Here is a 19,043-nt window from a genome sequence, read left to right as displayed (position 1 = left end):
CTAAATATACATACACACAGCATGGACCAGTCAAAAGTCAAATATATCTACATATATGCACATAACATGAACCATCATGCTTTTGATATTACAGTTACCTGACTAAAATAATATTTAGAGAAACCATAATTGATTTCTTCCTGAAAGCTGAAAGCCTTTGAGTCAAGAGGCCCAATCGAAATATACCACTTTAGTGACATCATTCCGGGCCCTAACCCCCGCTCTATTATCATACAACAACAGTATATTAATAGTATAATCAAGTTAATGTTTCACTGTAGAGATAGGCTACAGCTACATGATTTCAATAACTGAGGATATGACCTTCCATTTGTTTTTTGGGGATCTTTTCTGCCTTTATTGGATAGTACAGTGGAAGAGTGACAGGAAACAGGGAGAGAGATGGGGAGTGACACGCCGAAAAGGTTTAGCTGATAAATAGCCGATGGCAAAGTGTAAGCTTGTTGATTTGCTATTTTCAGCTAAAGGGTTTAAGTGGTTAACCACTAGGCCATTGGCGCCCCAAGACTATATGTTTTTGGAGTGTGTGGGTGGGGGGGAATTTGAATAATTTTGAGGCAAGGAGTTAGGGGAAGCAAAGAAGAACATGCAACCGGGCTACAATGAGAGCTATGATATATATCCCGGGCCAGGATGGAGAATGCAGCCACCCGCATGGACCTGACAGCCGCATAATGACCCTGTCGGGCACCGCAGACCTCGATTGGACGCTGTCCTGCAATCAGCACCTAGAAGACGTGAGAGCCAAGGTGACATCAAGGGTCTCACTCATCAGATGTCTCTCTGGTACGAGCTGTGGAGCGTTGTTCTGCCTCTGAGCCTCTGAGGACTAGTCTACAAGCGCACGGCTGGGCCTGGTGGCATCCTGGAAGCAGGAGTGATATCCAACGCTATACATCAGTGACCCGAGAGAAGATCTACTGTACCACGCCGGCAATGGAGTCTGCTGAACTGCCTGCGTACTAGGGTCCTTTGCTTTAAGTCATCTATGAAGAAGTGGGGCCTGACAGCGCTGTATGCGTGTGTGGCGAGTCTGAGCAGACTAATACATAATCACCACCTGTCCCCTGTACAAACCACCTTCAGAGGCCAGCCTCCTCCAAGTGGGACCATGAAGGGCGTGGCTAAACGACACTGCTTTGGACATATGAAAATGGTCTTTTTGAGGGGCACTAGCCAGCTGTGTGTCAAGCTTTGAGGGTTTGTGTAAAGTTTAAAACAAACATTGTCATAACACAAACATTGAATGCCATTGATAATGAATGGCCAGCTTTGAGCGTTTGTCACAACACACACATTGAATGCCATTGACAGTGAATGGCCAGCTTTGAGTGTTTGCGTAAACACAAACATTAATGATGATGTACGATGATGAAAGCGCCCCTCACTTCACACTGGTGTGATTTTTAACAACAGATGTTGCATGCATAAATGGTGCATCCATAGTTAATGAATTAAAGCTGTGCATCATTGCCCCATAATTGATTTGGCCAGATCTCCAACATGCAATCCTCCACACTGCGAGAGTTGAGGACTTGAACTCCTCACACTTTTGTCCCTCTGCAACACACACACACACACACACACACACACACACACACACACACACACACACACACACACACACACACACACACACACACACACACACACACACACACACACACACACACACACAGTCTGTTGCTAAGCAACTGTAAAGCAGCAGGCTATGGAGTCAGAGATAGGCAGAGAGAGGGAGTGAGAGACAGCGGGGGAGAGATAAGTAGAGACTGTTGCAGAGAGAGAGAGGGAGAGAGAGAGAGAGAAAGAGAGAGAGAGAGAGAGAGAGAGAGAGAGACACGCACGCACGCACGCACACACACACACACACACACACACACACACACACACACACACACACACACACACACACACACACACACACACACACACACACACACACACACACACACACACACACACAGATAGACATACATTCCGCGCCAGTTTATTGTGCATTGAGCATCATTCCTGGGATGCTGCCTTTACCATCTGCATTTCTTTGACGACTTCTGACTTGTGGCACCCTGCCTACCTATCTACCAATCAGCGTTGGCTAGAGGGAGGGCTCATTGAGTTACCTAGGTTACCTGCGTGATTGACGTCTGGACTCCTGCAGCGCAGCGGTGTGTCACTGGTGTTCCTGCGTTCTTCCTGGGAGATTTGTTAGAGAAATCTGGAAGGAGAACGCGGAGAAAAATAATAATAATGCAAGAGGAATTACATTTTAACGCCTCTGCCCAATTGCTTTGTTTCTTGAGAAGATGAACGCTGATGTTTTGGAAAAAGCCGGCTTCCCGAAAGAGGAATTTCACTGCGAGTCTCGAGAAGCCCACGCCACTTTTGCGTCGGTTTAACTGTCACTCACTGTGAATGACATGTTGGGATCCAGACAGCAGGTAAACACAGCTTTACTTTGGGCTTTGAAGACATGCTGTAAATTAATGTAATGCTATTGCGTTGTTTTGTGTCGTTGTGTTTTCGTTGTGCATAATATAAGAAACATGATGACATACTGTTATTATGCCCGCGGCTTGCCTGGTAAAAACAGCGTTAAACACACTGGCAGTCATCCTTACAGATTGGCCATTAAAACATTGTATTCATTAATTGCAGTTGCCGTTTTAATTTTACTTTACTACTTACTCTACAAATTGCTCAATCAAAGGAGTGCTACGACTGAATCTGTATCTATCTACCTCATAGGCCTACGACATACAAGAGCCATGATGATGGAGCTGCGCGTTAAGTCGTGTCAGAGTTGTATGGTTATAGTTGGGGCCAGGACTGCTAGATCATGAGTCTATGGTTCACATGACGCTCGACAGTCATGTTTCAGGGCTAAGAGGAGTATAGCCTAATATTTAGACGTAGCCTAAAGATGTAGCCTATTTATCGATTCTGGCATTTTCAATCCGGTTAGGGTTATGCCAAGAATTCAGTCTACTGTAGGCCAGGCCTACACACATGGAGGACGAGGACTGAGTTCATTACATAACGTCTTCTCCAGCATCACCATCAGGGCTATTTCTATAGGTGCAGTAATATCACACTGACTGTTCCACGTTCTACCAGGCAGAGTGTTAGTGCTGAAAGAGCATGCCATGTTGTTCCCTACTTTAGCCCAGAAAGACATATGGGCTCCTGGCTAGAAGCCTCTTACAGTTTAATTTATGCATTGTGTGTGTGTGTGGCTGTTTGCGTGTGTGAGTCATTTTTCAGTGAGCCTTTGTAGCTTGCAGTGCCCTGATCTCAGCTTTAATTTCAAAGTGCTTGAGTGCTCTATTGGCACCACAATATTTTTGTATGCTCAGTGTCAAAAGTACAAACATACAACAGCATCACACAGACACTGACCCACACCCCTCCAGCACCAGCTCAAGGCGCTGCACTTTCTTGTTGATTAGATAGATAGATAGAGGCTATAGTGGAGCGGGACATATGTCAGAGAGCTCATTCCTTGGATTCAAGCCTGTGTGAACGTCAGTGAGCCCATGACGTGTGGTATGGACCTAGTGCCGCCTCAGGTGGGCCAAGACTGACTGAGTTCTGTTCTGTAACACAGGATGGAAATCTTATGCTCGGCTGCTCCCTGGTGGGGGGATTCTCAATGTGACCACCTGAGTGATTGCATGATGTGTCCTCTGGGACTCTTTAAAATGGGTTATGTTTTTTCTTAGGGAGGGTATGTATGACTATGTTGAGAAAACGAGTGCCTTCTAGAAAGCTTTTAACAGCTTATAATAGTGCAAATAAACGTTATCTTTGAGGGGCGTTAGCCCCTCAATTTTATAGAGCTTTGGTGAAGCATTTAAGTTGGCCTATCCCAGGCAGTCCAAGTGCAGCGGGCCAAGCAAGACCCTAAATGTACTTTTTTAGATATATAGATATATTTTTGAGGGGTGCCAGCCTGTCCTATGCCCAACTTTCCGGGTTTGTGTGGCCACAGACATTGGCTTGTGATTGTCTGATCACCCCATAGCGATGATTTGATTGGCTGAGGTGAAAAAAAAAGTGAAGACGCCAAAAGTGATTGGTCGGAATGACTTAAATGATGATTTGATTGGCTGCGCACGGAATGTGATGTATGATGATGAGAGCGCCCCTCACTTCACACGAGTGTGATTTAAAAAAAATATCAGTTGTATCGCCTTTTCTGTATCTGTACCATATATCATACTTCGTGTGGTATTGCCATGACAACTGAATTTCCCTTGGATCAATTAAGGTCTAGCTACGGGTATGTCATGGTTACTGAAATGACTAGATGATTGACCGGACTCAAACTAGACTGAGACCTACTGTAGTCTGTAGTAACAAGACCTACTGTAGTCTGTAGTAACAAGACCTACTGTAGTCTGTAGTAACAAGACCTACTGTAGTCTGTAGTAACAAGACCTACTGCAGTCTGTAGTAACAAGACCTACTGTAGTCTGTAGTTAAAAGACCTACTGTAGTCTGTAGTAACAAGACCTACTGTAGTCTGTAGTTAAAAGACCTACTGTAGTCTGTAGTAACAAGACCTACTGTAGTCTGTAGTAACAAGACCTACTGTAGTCTGTAGTAACAAGACCTACTGTAGTCTGTAGTAACAAGACCTACTGTAGTCTGTAGTAACAAGACCTACTGTAGTCTGTAGTTAAAAGACCTACTGTAGTCTGTAGTAACAAGACCTACTGTAGTCTGTAGTTAAAAGACCTACTGTGGTCTGTAGTAACAAGACCTACTGCAGTCTGTAGTAACAAGACCTACTGTAGTCTGTAGTAACAAGACCTACTGTAGTCTGTAGTAACAAGACCTACTGTAGTCTGTAGTAACAAGACCTACTGTAGTCTGTAGTAACAAGACCTACTGTAGTCTGTAGTAACAAGACCTACTGTAGTCTGTAGTTAAAAGACCTACTGTAGTCTGTAGTAACAGACCTACTGTAGTCTGTAGTAACAAGACCTACTGTAGTCTGTAGTAACAAGACCTACTGTAGTCTGTAGTTAAAAGACCTACTGTAGTCTGTAGTAACAAGACCTACTGTAGTCTGTAGTAACCAGACCTACTGTAGTCTGTAGTAACAAGACCTACTGTAGTAACAAGACCTACTGTAGTCTGTAGTAACAAGACCTACTGTAGTCTGTAGTAACAAGACCTACTGTAGTCTGTAGTAACAAGACCTACTGTAGTCTGTAGTTAAAAGACCTACTGTAGTCTGTAGTAACAAGACCTACTGTAGTCTGTAGTAACAAGACCTACTGTAGTCTGTAGTTAAAAGACCTACTGTAGTCTGTAGTAACAAGACCTACTGTAGTCTGTAGTAACAAGACCTACTGTAGTCTGTAGTAACAAGACCTACTGTAGTCTGTAGTAACAAGATTGACTGACATGACAGGAGGTTCACTGATCGAAGCAATAGTGATACCGAATATTCTGCCTTTTCGGTTTCGGCCCAAATAGGCAGAAAATATATCGCCGAATAGTGTATGCAATTAATGCATTCAAAAGAGCTGAATAAATGTTTTATGGACCCATAATAGAATAGTGATTGTTATTTAAGTTAAGTTTTGCCATAAATCAGGTAGAAAAATATTTGGATATTCGGTATTCGGTTTTCGGCCAACTATTTCCTATATTCGGTATTCGGTTTCGGCCAAGAATGTCCCTTTCGGTGCATCCCTACTGGATATTGTACAATAAGTAATATATTGTACACCTTGTACGTGTCCATTCACAAATGGAGCAATTACTAGATGATGAGAATGGGCCTTTCACAATCACAAAATACTGTATTTGGTAAATGGTGCATTTATATCATCGCTGTCAGGCGTACATACAAGGTTTTGAAATTTGAGGGCCGCTAGCCCCTCCTATATCGAGCTTTTAGTGTATGTTCACAAACGTTGTCCTACACAAACATTACATTCCCATTGATGATAATGAATGGAGAATTTTCTGTCATAGTGTCTGAGCAAATAGGCAGTGTCTATTTTACGTCATGATGATGTGCAATGATTATTATTTTACATTTTAAAATAGTGAAAATAGCCAACCTACACTCACACACATGATGAAGTAGGGCATTCATTTACAAGAAGAAAACATACAAAGTTGAAATATGGAGATACAATCTTTCAATGGAGATACAATGTTTCAAGACAATATTATATAAAGAAATGTTTTAGAACTGATCAAAACGTTCCAAATGTGCTCTCTTGCTCCTAGGAACTGTGCAGTTCGGCAATGGTGCAACTATAGTTACACAGCTAAATCCTCAGTGTAAACTTAGCACTAATAATAATAACAATAAGGATCATGGACACTTTTGAGTCCGTCAGAGTTAAAGTAAGGATTTTACTGTGTATTTTGGCTTGGGCTCCTTTGTTAATTACTTTGCACAATTTCATGGGATGGTGCCATGCCATCTAACAGCAAGCAAGGACACACACACACACACACACACACACACACACACACACACACACACACACACACACACACACACACACACACGTTTCTCCAATTGATTTGCCTTAACTCACTGCTGACAACCCAAAAGACGCTTTCTAACAAGCCTGCCACTCAAACGACAAGATGTTCTCTAAAACGGAACCAAGAGGAGAGTCACAGACAGTCACTGCAGAATTGTTAGCGGAAGCTTCTATCGTTACTGTTGCGCTGCTAACATGGTGGCACAGTACATAGCACAGTGCTCATTTTCTATCTCACAGTAAATTAACACAAATTTTACTGTGGGAAGACGTACAGCCAAAGTATAGGGCAGGCCAGTTGTTCTCAAATAGTTTCATGCCAAGGACCCCCAAACTAATGCATGTTCAGGCCCCGGACCTCCATTTGAAAAGATTTGTTTTGTCATTGTCTCTTCTCTCGAATGAGAGTGAAAATAATGTTACTGCTTTTGTCGGGGACCCCCTGGAACACTCTCAAGGACCCCTGGGGGTCCCTGGACGCACCTTTGAGAAGCACTGGTAATACTAGTAGTTCTCACATCCAGGGACAGTGGTATAGGCTATTATTATTAATACTGCAAGTGTAACTCTCTGATCCTGATCGGCAGTGGCAGCCATGGTACAGTATATACAGTAAGTCCTACATTAATTTAGCTGCAGGAGTGATAGTAGAAGTCTATTCAGTAGTCTATATGCAAGTAATTACATTTTACCCTGATATTTCCATCTGCATCATTACATTAGATTATTTATTAGAACCTTAACCTGAAAAACCTTGATAAACCATCTACAAGCTCACAATGCAATGCACATTACAATGTGATGGCTTATAGGTTAATCGGACTAATATATTTAGTTGATTATACAAATCAATAAGGTTATTATTTTGATATATTTTATATATATTTTATTAAAATAAACATAGTATAATCGATAGTTGTTGCCCTATACGGAAGCTATCTTGCAGAAAGTTAGACATTACAGTTGCAGCTGTGGAGGATTACTGCATTTTGTTGCTGTTGGGCAGAAATCTTGTATCTCCATATTTGAATTAACTAGAAAATACTAGTGATCGTCGGTTTTCACTATTTTAATAAAATAAAATAAATATAATAAATAAAGAAGGATTTGTCCACCTAACAGTGACAATTTCTAGCTATTGATATTGCTATTGGTTGCATGGCTTCAGTACAGCATGCTCCCTGCTGTCGTTTGGATGTCATGGATTTCCTTTCAGTTGGTGGATCAACTGTCTGTCTTATGCATGGTGTTAATAATATCACCCTAAAAAGCACAAGGTAGGCTATAGTTATATACAGTACACACACACACACACACACACACACACACACACACACACACACACACACACACACACACACACACACACACACACACACACACACACACACACACACACACACACACACACACACACACACACACACACACACACACACACACACAACAGAACTGGAACTGTATTTATTACCTCACAATATGTGCCCAGTTGTACTTTATATCAGGAAGCATTGAGAACTCAACATCAACTCGCCTTTCCAAATTGACTTTGATTTCAACACTTTAGTGTTTTTTTAGTGTTTTATTGCTTTTAATTCTTTCTTACTTGCAAGTTTTTTTCCTAATGTTTTTTCTCCTCTCCCCTGACATGTAAAGCGCTATATCAATTCCAGTTATTATTATTATCATTAACTCTTGTGACCTTAATTTTGTAGAGTGATATGGTGTGGGCCCGACAGACAGACAGATCTGTAAACTGATGAGACCAAACCAAACCAAAACTCTAGCAATTATAACTATGAGAATAATAGAAGCGAGTGTTGGGGCACACAAGTTGTGTTGTGTCCCCATCCCGACGGCCTTTGCCGCGTGTCTTCCCCCCGCTGGGGACACTGTGGGCGCTGGGGGCGTGTTATCTCCTCCGCGTCATCAGTGCCCATACCCGAGGCAAGGTTGGTGAAAGGGCCTTTCTGTGTGGAGTTTGCATGTTCTCCCCGTGTCCACCTAGGGTAGGTACCCTCACAAAAACATGCAGTGATCCTGGTCTCTAAACTGCCTCCCCCTAGCCAGCCAGGGCGCCTGATGGAGGGGAAAGGAACTGGTCAGAATAACTTGTTCCTTCCACGCGCTACGTCCGCCCGGGGAAACTCTCCCCTGTCAGTTGAAAAGAAGCAGCTTGGACTCCTCATGCATAGAAGGAAGCATGAGGTCAGTCTGCTGCCCCCCAGGTTGGCAGAGGAAGTGTAGCGCCCAGGATTACATTAGATCATTGACACTGGGTAAAAAATGGGTTGCAAAATTGTGGGATAAAAAAAAAAGATTACTTTCAACCTATCAATAAAAAAAAGAAAAGGTTACACAGTATAACTAAGTAAACTGTTCAAAAGGCCATACTGTTGCCAGATAAACCATACAGTGATGAATTGGCATGTTTTTCTTCATTACGTCAATATATTTTATCAACTTTTTACAGTGTGTGGGAAACTCTTGTTACAGAAGTAGGCTATGTCACATTTCTAAATGTCAACATACACACAAGTAAAGGTATACTTGTCAAGTGATACTTCTGCACACATATCATCATTTGTTATGATTGGGCTGCATCCCATAGTTTGTTACTAAGGCAATGTGATATGCTGCTCAAGTCAAGGCCTTTCTGAGAAGTGCAGAGCACTTGCTCTGTGTCCTTGTCTAACTATCTCAACCCAAATGTCTCTTTGCCTCCATGTTCATTTCTCTCAGTTTCATAATCCTACTGTGGATGATGCAACCATACAGTAACACAGCCAGCCACTGGCCAGACAGAGAGAAAGAAAGAGAGAGAGAGGTTTATTTAGCATAGCCCATATTTGACTAGCATTGATGATTTAACCATTTAAAGGTATTTTTGTTAAAAGGTTAAATCACTATTCTGATAGTATTGCTATTAGCGTTTGTTCAATAACAGGGGTCCCCGACTCCCCCCATCTTTCCAGCTCTTTAATGAACAGAAAAAAATATTTTTAGGTGAGTTGCACATTTTCGACCAATCAGGAGAGAGTACCCATTTATCAGATTCAATTGTACATACATTGTTCAGCTGCCGATTTAGCCGAAAATAGCAGATCTACAAGGCTTGTAGATCGGCTATTTTCAGGAAGTTGCTGTAGAGGGAAAAAAGCAGACCAAGTGCAGAGCCAACGGTCAAGTTGTCTGAGGGTTTAAAAGGTTAACTATCTGACAATACACTATAGCATGAATCATTGTTGATTTCGTCGACTAAAACTATGACAAAAAATGTTCGTCGACTACCTTTTGTCACTGACTAAAACTAATGGCAACTAAATGAAAACTAAAACTAAATAAATATATTGACAATTAAGTCAACAAATAAAAACTAGACTAAAATGTTAGGAAGGGACTCTAGTGGACAAGAGATCCAGTATAAGTCCGTTTTCACTTGGTTTGCATGCTGAAAATAGCCGATCTACAAGCTCACAACTCGTCGCAGCGAGTTGTAGATCGGCTATTTTCAGAAAGTGAGAAATCTGTCATTATCACGGCATCAAGGCCCACCAAAATAAATTTTAGGCGACTAAATCAACTGTAGATTGAGTAAACTAAAATATTAGGCCTATGATATTTAGTCGACTAAAACTAGACTAACACTAAAACATTCCGGATGACTAAAATGTCACATTTAAAAACTAAATGAAAACTATTCAAGAGACTATGACTAAAACTAAAATAGAAATCTGCTGCCAAAAACAACACTGGCATGAATCCAACTACCGGTATCTATGACCCACTCAATCACCTGTCTGTCTTCATGAGGTGTCTGTTTGTCTCGCTCGCTGCCTTGCTATCCCTCTATCTTTCTGTGTATGTAGGCCAGAGTGCCCCAGTTGTCACAAGACCTACTTTAATTTGATTGGCCCAATCAACCAAAACTCAACGTCGTAATTGTATCCCTCCACCTTTCAAGACCTAGTCCCTGACCTCACCACTCAGTTTAGAACTCAGTTTAGATTGACAGCAGCTTGTAGCTGCTGTCAATTACTGTATAATCTTTCAATGTTTAATATCTGTACATGAATTAGGAGTTTGATTGATTGATTGATTGAATATTTTATTAGACCATAAGAAAGAATACAAACGGCACAATGTACTGTACAGTCAGGCATTTTGGTCCAACGGGATTTCCGAAGAAAGACCTTGCGGTCTTGTTTCCATTCGGGTCCCATGCACTCACACATATAGTCATGAACAAGAATCTAAAACAGTAATTTGTCACCTCCTCTCCCTCTGACCTGCTGACAGGTGAAATTTTAGGTCTGTTTTAAAGGGCATTCCACACCTGAATATCAGTGCTGCGGAAGGTGAATTTACCCATATTTGTTTTGTAAGTGGGTGGCACCAGATCATTGTTTACGCTACCTCTAGTTTTGTGGCTGTGGGTGTCGCTCACTTTTTTTTAAAGTAATCAGTCAAGTAAATGGGCACTGAGGGCATGGAGGGCATAGCTGCATGTACAATTTTGAATGTCAGACCCATTTTCAATTGTTTGACCTTGTCTACCCTGAGCCAGCCAATGCTATCCAGATGCTCTGCATATAGGTGGGTCATTGGTCCCAGGCCTAGAAGAAGTCGAATTAGTTTGTTTTGTGAGATTCTTATTCTTCTGTGCCATTGAGATGTTAGAGAACCAGGATGTGCAAGCATAGTCAAAGATGGGCAGTATGAGTGCTCCAGCACATGTCCTGAGAGCCCTTTTGTTGACAAAAGAGGACATTCTGGCCAGGAATCTTGTCCTTTGATTTACTCTTTTGATCGCCCTTGTTGCCATGCTTTCACCTGTCATTACTAGATTACTATGTTGTCAACTTGGACCTTAAAATCATGTACATTTATCCTGCTAAGGGAACGGTTGGACCCGAAAAGAATGGATTCCTTTTTACCAAGATGCAATGAGAGTTTGTTATCGGTAAGCCATGTTCGGATTTTCGTGAGTTCTGTACCGAGAGCCTCTTCAACCTGCTTTTTGTCTTCTCCCGTTATCAGGAGTGCTGAGTCGTCAGCAAACAGGAACAATTTGCAATTACAGGCGGCACTCATGTCGCTAATGTATAGTAGAAACGGTAAAGGTCCCCACACACCGAGCGCGTTTTTCGGATTTCTAGCTGCGTTTCTCCATCAGTTTTTAAAAAAAACGTCCAGTGTGCAACCACCTTAACCGTCCTAGTATGCTTCCTTGAGGGACCCCACAGCTCACTGGGAGGGAGGAGGACATGGTTCCGTTTATGTCAACCAAGTCAAGTTTTACTCGAGTCTGTACAGTACACAAGGATAGATATCTTTATTAAAGAGTCACTCCGCAACATAGATTAAAATACGAAGCACATACCAGAATAAAAGTTGTGGACCAGGAGGAGTTGTGAGACACTACCGGGACTTAAGGATGAGGTGGCATTAACATTCGTTAGTGTAATGCTTACCAGCTAAAATGACACATCGTTTATTTATATAATCAAAATCAATAGAACCATTATTGCATAGATTACAGTCTATCGGCTGCGGTTTCTATGGCTAAAGGTGCAACTCCGCATCTGAATTTGGCAAAGGCGCTTCTAAGCTGCCCTGATATACTGTGTATACAGGGGTCTGTGTCAAAGACACTCTTATTACACTCTCTCAGTTTATTTCCTTCCAATCTGTTTATTTACTCTGCCTTTTACACTGCAATGTCAAAACACTTTAAATCATTACTCGAGTTAACCCTATTTATACCACTAGCAAGATACATTTGTCAACTGGGCATCATGGAGTTTTCCCAACCCATATCACCCTGTATAGCATACATTGTGGTGTATTGTAATATAAGAGTGATGCTAGGATGCAACCCAAATATTTGTATAGCGGTTTCCAATGACAAAGAGCCCAGACAGGGGCATTGAAGGATTCCTAAAATACACCAATTTAGTTTTTTATCAGAATTTATGTTCAGTTTTATCATGTTGGATGTTGTGCATAATTTGTGTTGACAATGAGACACTGACACTATATCTAGAAATGGCATCAATGGAATTCCAAGGTTGGCCTATCTCTGTCCAGTATGTCTGGTATGGATACAGTGGGTCTCCATTATCTCCAATGGACATGATGGGGAAACAATGTAAGCACATTCCTCTCTGAGAAGGTGAGCATTTTCTGAAAATGACCTTGAGTATGACCTTGTGTTGGTGAGCCCATTCTTGTGTGTGTATTTAAAGTCAATATGAAAAAGATGGACGTAGTGCATAAAAAAATATGATGATGATGATAATGGACTGAGGACCTAAATATTAACTTGTATTCATTAGGTCACACTTTCCCCCCCACTATGTAAATAAATCAATTATTTCAACCAAAGATCTGCAGTATTTGTCACTGCTGAGGGAGGAACACTGCTGCAGAACAAAGCTATTATCTAAACTAGTATGTCTAAAGTAGCAATTGAGAACATTCATTCAACCTTTATTTAAATTCTCGGAGAGACCATTGAGGGAGCCCCTCATTTTCAATGATGCCGAGATTACATATAAACAATAAAAAACAGTGATACAATAACAATTAGTGGTGAGGATGGCATGGAGAAAGCCATGCCATCCTGACATATCCTATGCAATAAAGTCTGAATTACTTTCTCATTTCCATCATCATTTCATGGTCCAAAAGCTGATCCACAATCAACAATGTACTTCTATATTTGCTCTTAAACCATGCTGCTTACTCCTCCAAAAGTACAATAGAACAATATAGGCCACCAAAATGTTTTAAACTAATTAGCCTAGAGGGTATAGTGGTCTCTAAAATGTATAGCTCTCCTCTCCTCTCCTCTCCTCTCCTAATTAGCTTCAGCTCTGCATGTTACCATAGCATCGAAGAGAGAGAATGTCAACCCACACAGTGTCACTCAATTCAATTCAGTTAGTGATGGGAGATTAATCGGCAAACACGTCTGCTAGTTGTTTTTTGATTAATCGGCATCGATTGTCTTTACAGATAAACAAGCCCAAAGTAACAGCTTGAACAGATTTACAAGCTCACAATATTAAATATAATATAAGGTGTTAAAGTTAAATCTGACTTACCTAAGCCTGCAGTGCAGATACCGTGTTTGTATTTTTCAGAAAGGACAAAATTATTCAATCTTTTTAATACAGAATTTGATCATATTGACATCTTTAATAATGGTTATCGTCCATAACAGCAATACATTATATTTGATATCGATATCGGCCAAAATGTCTCATTGGCACGTCCCTAAATTCAATTCAAAGGAGCTTTATTGGCATGAGAAAACATATGTTTACATTGCCAAAGAAAAAGTGGAAAAAAACAATCGAGAAACAAATAAATATTGAATATAAATAGGAATAAAATAAAGGTGTAAACAGAACTGAGTCACATTAACCCCCTTATGGCCATTGACGTAATGAATAAAAAAAGCCATCATAACCGTTACGTAAATGACGTAAATGTTTTATTCCCTATAATCGGGGACTTAATGTAGCAAAATGTAGCAACTGTTGGCTGTAATCTACCTAAAATTGTCCGAAATCCTCGTGTGCACGCTCTCGCACGCACATGCGCTGTCTTTATGTGCATTGCTGCGTAATATGCGATATTTGGGGCTTGATTAGAGCTTAATTTGACTTAGTTATTAAAATAAACGATGATAGCTTATAGCATCCTGGACATCTGACTGTGTAACACAGTGAAGAAAACTAGCGGATGTTGTGATCCGTAGAACCGGAAATGACATCGCCAGATTCACTCTATTTGGTAAAAATCGGCATAATGGTGAAGCTACCGCCACCATCAGGACTGGGTATAATACTATTATATAATTATACAGATTACTGTGTTAAAATGAGATATAGTGTGTATGTCACGGATTTTTCTATTGGCATTAAAATGATGAATTAAACATATGAATATTGCAGGTAGAAGGCACAATCCACTGTTAATTATACAATTATACAGTTATACATCCATATAGGGGAGGTTAGCTTGGTATAGACTTTTGAAACTGTTTTGACTATCACTCTCTCTCTCCTACCATACTCTCTCTTGCCCTTCTCTCTCTCTCCAGCCGACCACTCCGCTGCCTACAATTCTGCCTGTCTTCCCTCTCTGTCTTTATTACTGTTCTCTGACTGTTCCACCTACCACTGTCTTGCGCGCGCGCTCTCTCTCTCTCTCTCTCTCGCTCTCGCTCTCGCTCTCGCTCTCGCTCTCGCTCTCGCTCGCTCTCTCTCGCTCTCTCTCCTGTTACATTGCTCTCTTGGTGTCCGTCCGTGTTTGTAAATGGCTAATCTCTGGCACACTTGGTAATTTGTGATTACAGATGCCAGACGAGTCCTCATGGATCTACAGTGTATATCCATGATGATGTTGCTGTAGATTCTAGTCTACACCAACATCATCAACAACAACACTAGACTAGACTGGACTAGAACTCCAAGGGAGTCTTCCCTGTGCTGATGACTCTGTCTCACACTCATTCATTAACAACACTGCACTCAATGAGGACATTATCACATTCACAGTTAAAGCAAGACCCAACCAGACCCAATCTTTCAAGTTTCCATCTGGCTCCCCAGCACTCGGGTCCCTCATTGTTTGCACCACAGAACAGATTACTGAAAACACTGTCACACATCTTGAATGGCTGTTATGCACGCCCATCATAGAATTGTGGAACTCATAGCAAAGGACATCAAAATATCATGCATCCAGATATTGTTGTGGTTGATGAAGAGTCCAGAGAAGTGTCTGTATTAGAGAAAAGAAAGCCTGCAGTGCCCTGCACCTTTGTCCCTAGCCTAGAGGAAGCCTTTATGAGTATGACTAAGGTCATTAAATAGTACCAACCTCTTCTACATAGTACATACCATCTCAGAGCTGGGCTATAGGTGCAGACTGCAGACTAGCCTAGGGCATACCCACAGACTGGTTGTTCCAACAACTTGGGATGTGCGGATGTCCAAAAAGGAGGCAAAAGGGCTGGCAAAGTACTGTGGTGTCTCTGCTATAACTGGCAGCCATATTATATGGCGGAGACGCTGTTACTTATACCCATAGAGTACTGAGTGACATGCCTATTGTACCATGAAAACACATGCCATGATTTTGTAAATGTAGCCCTACTGCACCTATATAATATTTGTCCTGCATCTCCTTTGTGTGGACATAAATACATATTACTTAAAATGTAATTCCAAGGTCAATATGCAGATGTATTCTCCTAACCTAAACATTACTATTCAGCTGCGGTGAGTGGCTCCACCGGAGCAGGTGGTGGTTCAGTGCAGTCACTTCCCCTGTTGTGTTGAGGTAGGGGTTAGGGTCGTCGTTCACCTGCCCTGATTGAACCACAAGTATCACAAGTACACTCCTCTAACCTTTAGTAAGCCACTGCTGCCCCACCGCTGTTTGTGTGTGATGCTGTACATGCACCAGGTGGAGCCCTGGTTCCAGCACTGGATGACTCTCTCTCTCTCTCTCCTGCTCACTCTCTCATTGTTGAAAACTATGTTTTTCTTTATAGGCTTCCTTACAGAGTTGGAGAATGACACACAAACAACATCCTGTGCCCTTTGGTCCTTTGAACCAAAATGTTTGTTTCTGCGGCAGTGTTCCTCCCTCAGCAGAGTGCTAGTGTCTCTGACCCCATTCTTTGCTGCTCTGTTATGCGCTTGTTCAGGTTGGACTGTGGCCCATTGACGTGGTTTAACCTCTTAACGTTGAGACCTGGGGCCCGTTCTAAAAATGCCTTTATTCAGTAGTTGTCACACTTTAAAGATTTGTCAAAAATGTTTAAAGATAGCAGATGAATAGCCAACGCGATTGAAGGGGTTAAACCCTCTATACTGTACTTAGTCAAACAGACCTAAGTTGCAACTGTCTTGGCACGTTCTTCTTTTTTCATTCAACACCAAATCTCTTCGCCAAAACCATACATATACATACATATACTGTTGTTGTCGTCCCTGTGGGGGAAAATAAGCTTCTGTCAAACTGCAATTCCACATAAAGATCAAATTAAACCTCTTCCACATACTGTACATACAGCACTTTCATACAATATACAGTTGACATGCACACCTGCTGACTATGACAACATATTGCACTACCCCATGGCCCACATATTGCACGAACCTTGTACATTATATATAGCAGCAGTGGTGACATATTGCACATCCCTTATGGCCCACGTTGTCTACATTACATTGGTGCTGAGGAGCTTAATGGACCTAGGCAGAAATTACTGTTAGGAATGGTTCAGCCTTGCACGCAGGGACCAACAATCTTCTGCCGGAAGGTCAAATGAGCAGATTAGACTGAGCTTTTATGTGTGTTCTAGTGATTTTGCTTTTCCTTTAGAGAAATCACGATACATATGTTACATATGTTATGTACATCTGTGGGGAAAATGTGGTGTCTGTTCGTGTGTACATAATATGATTGTGTGCATGTCTGATGTGTAAACCTGGACGTCAACATATGCATATGGACGGGAAATATTGGTCAAGGAATGTATCTCAGTTCAACACATTGCTTATTGCCAACATCTTAACCACTAAGTCAAAGCGATATATCCCTATGACTTGGGGGACTTTTAGATCATCATGAGGTTGTCAATCACTCTGCTACACTTAGCTCTCAATAGAGCATTGATTGATTAAATGTTTACATGATTTCAGCTCAGTGGCCTTGTGGTTAGAGTGTCTGCCCTGAGACTGGGAGGTCGGTGTTCGATCCCTGGCCGGCTCATACCAAAGACCCTATACCAAAGACAAGTAAAAGTATCAATACTGCAATGTAGAAATGCACTGTTACAAGTAAAAGTCTTGAGTCTCTTCGATGTATAAAGGATGGATGGGGAAGGATGGAATGTCAGAACTGGTCAGCTCCATATGGAGATCTAAGGGTTTGAGGTCAGATCATTGTAGAGTTGCTGGCCAATATTGATGACGTCAGGGATCTCCATATAGGCTTAATATTGATGACATGAGCACGTGACATCATCAGGGATCTCCATCCCTGATGATGTCACATGCTGTCGTGCTGCATGCCTGATGATGTCACGTGCTGTCGTGCTCCATGCCTGATGATGTCACATGCTGTCGTGCTCCATGCCTGATGATGTCACGTGCTGTCGTGCTCCATCCCTGATGTCACATGCTCCATCCCTGATGATGTCACGTGCTGTCGTGCTCCATCCCTGATGATGTCACATGCTGTCGTGCTCCATCCCTGATGATGTCACGTGCTGTCGTGCTCCATCCCTGATGATGTCACGTGCTGTCGTGCTCCATGCCTGATGATGTCACGTGCTGTCGTGCTCCATCCCTGATGATGTCACATGCTGTCGTGCTCCATCCCTGATGATGTCACATGCTGTCGTGCTCCATCCCTGATGATGTCACGTGCTGTCGTGCTGCATGCCTGATGATGTCACGTGCTGTCGTGCTCCATCCCTGATGATGTCACGTGCTGTCGTGCTCCATCCCTGATGATGTCACATGCTGTCGTGCTCCATGCCTGATGATGTCACGTGCTCCATCCCTGATGATGTCACATGCTGTCGTGCTCCATCCCTGATGATGTCACATGCTGTCGTGCTCCATCCCTGATGATGTCACATGCTGTCGTGCTCCATCCCTGATGATGTCACGTGCTGTCGTGCTGCATGCCTGATGATGTCACGTGCTGTCGTGCTCCATCCCTGATGATGTCACGTGCTGTCGTGCTCCATCCCTGATGATGTCACGTGCTGTCGTGCTCCATGCCTGATGATGTCACGTGCTGTCGTGCTCCATGCCTGATGATGTCACGTGCTGTCGTGCTCCATCCCTGATGATGTCACATGCTGTCGTGCTCCATGCCTGATGATGTCACGTGCTGTCGTGCTCCATCCCTGATGATGTCACGTGCTGTCGTGCTCCATCCCTGATGATGTCACGTGCTGTCGTGCTCCATCCCTGATGATGTCACGTGCTGTCGTGCTCCATCCCTGATGATGTCACGTGATGTCGTGCTCCATCCCTGATGATGTCACGTGCTGTCGTGCTCCATGCCTGATGATGTCACGTGATGTCACGTGCCCGACACACAAACTGACTGGAAATGCACGATTCCATAGTTAAGTGCGACCTTCGGTCGCAAAAAACACGACACAAGGTATCTAATAATCTAAAAACCTGAATGTGGCCATAGCGCTCTGCTCGGCAAGGCTTACTTATGTTCTCTGGCTGAAATAAATGATAAAACTTCCTCTGTACTCTCCTCTATCTCACACTCCTCCACACTTTCCTCATTAGTTTCCATGGTAACAGAGTGTTGCCGGCTTGGTCGTCAAGCAGCCCACTCAGCATAGCTCAGAGCCATACTCTCTCTCTCTCTCTCTCTCTCTCTCTCTCTCTATGGGTCTCGCTCACAGACCCCCACCCAGCATGCCTCCATTTTGACACATTCTCT

This window comes from Protomyctophum parallelum (assembly GCF_964188405.1).
Source record: "Protomyctophum parallelum genome assembly, chromosome: 6".
NCBI lineage: Eukaryota > Metazoa > Chordata > Actinopteri > Myctophiformes > Myctophidae > Protomyctophum > Protomyctophum parallelum.
Note: the sequence above shows the minus strand (reverse complement) of the source record.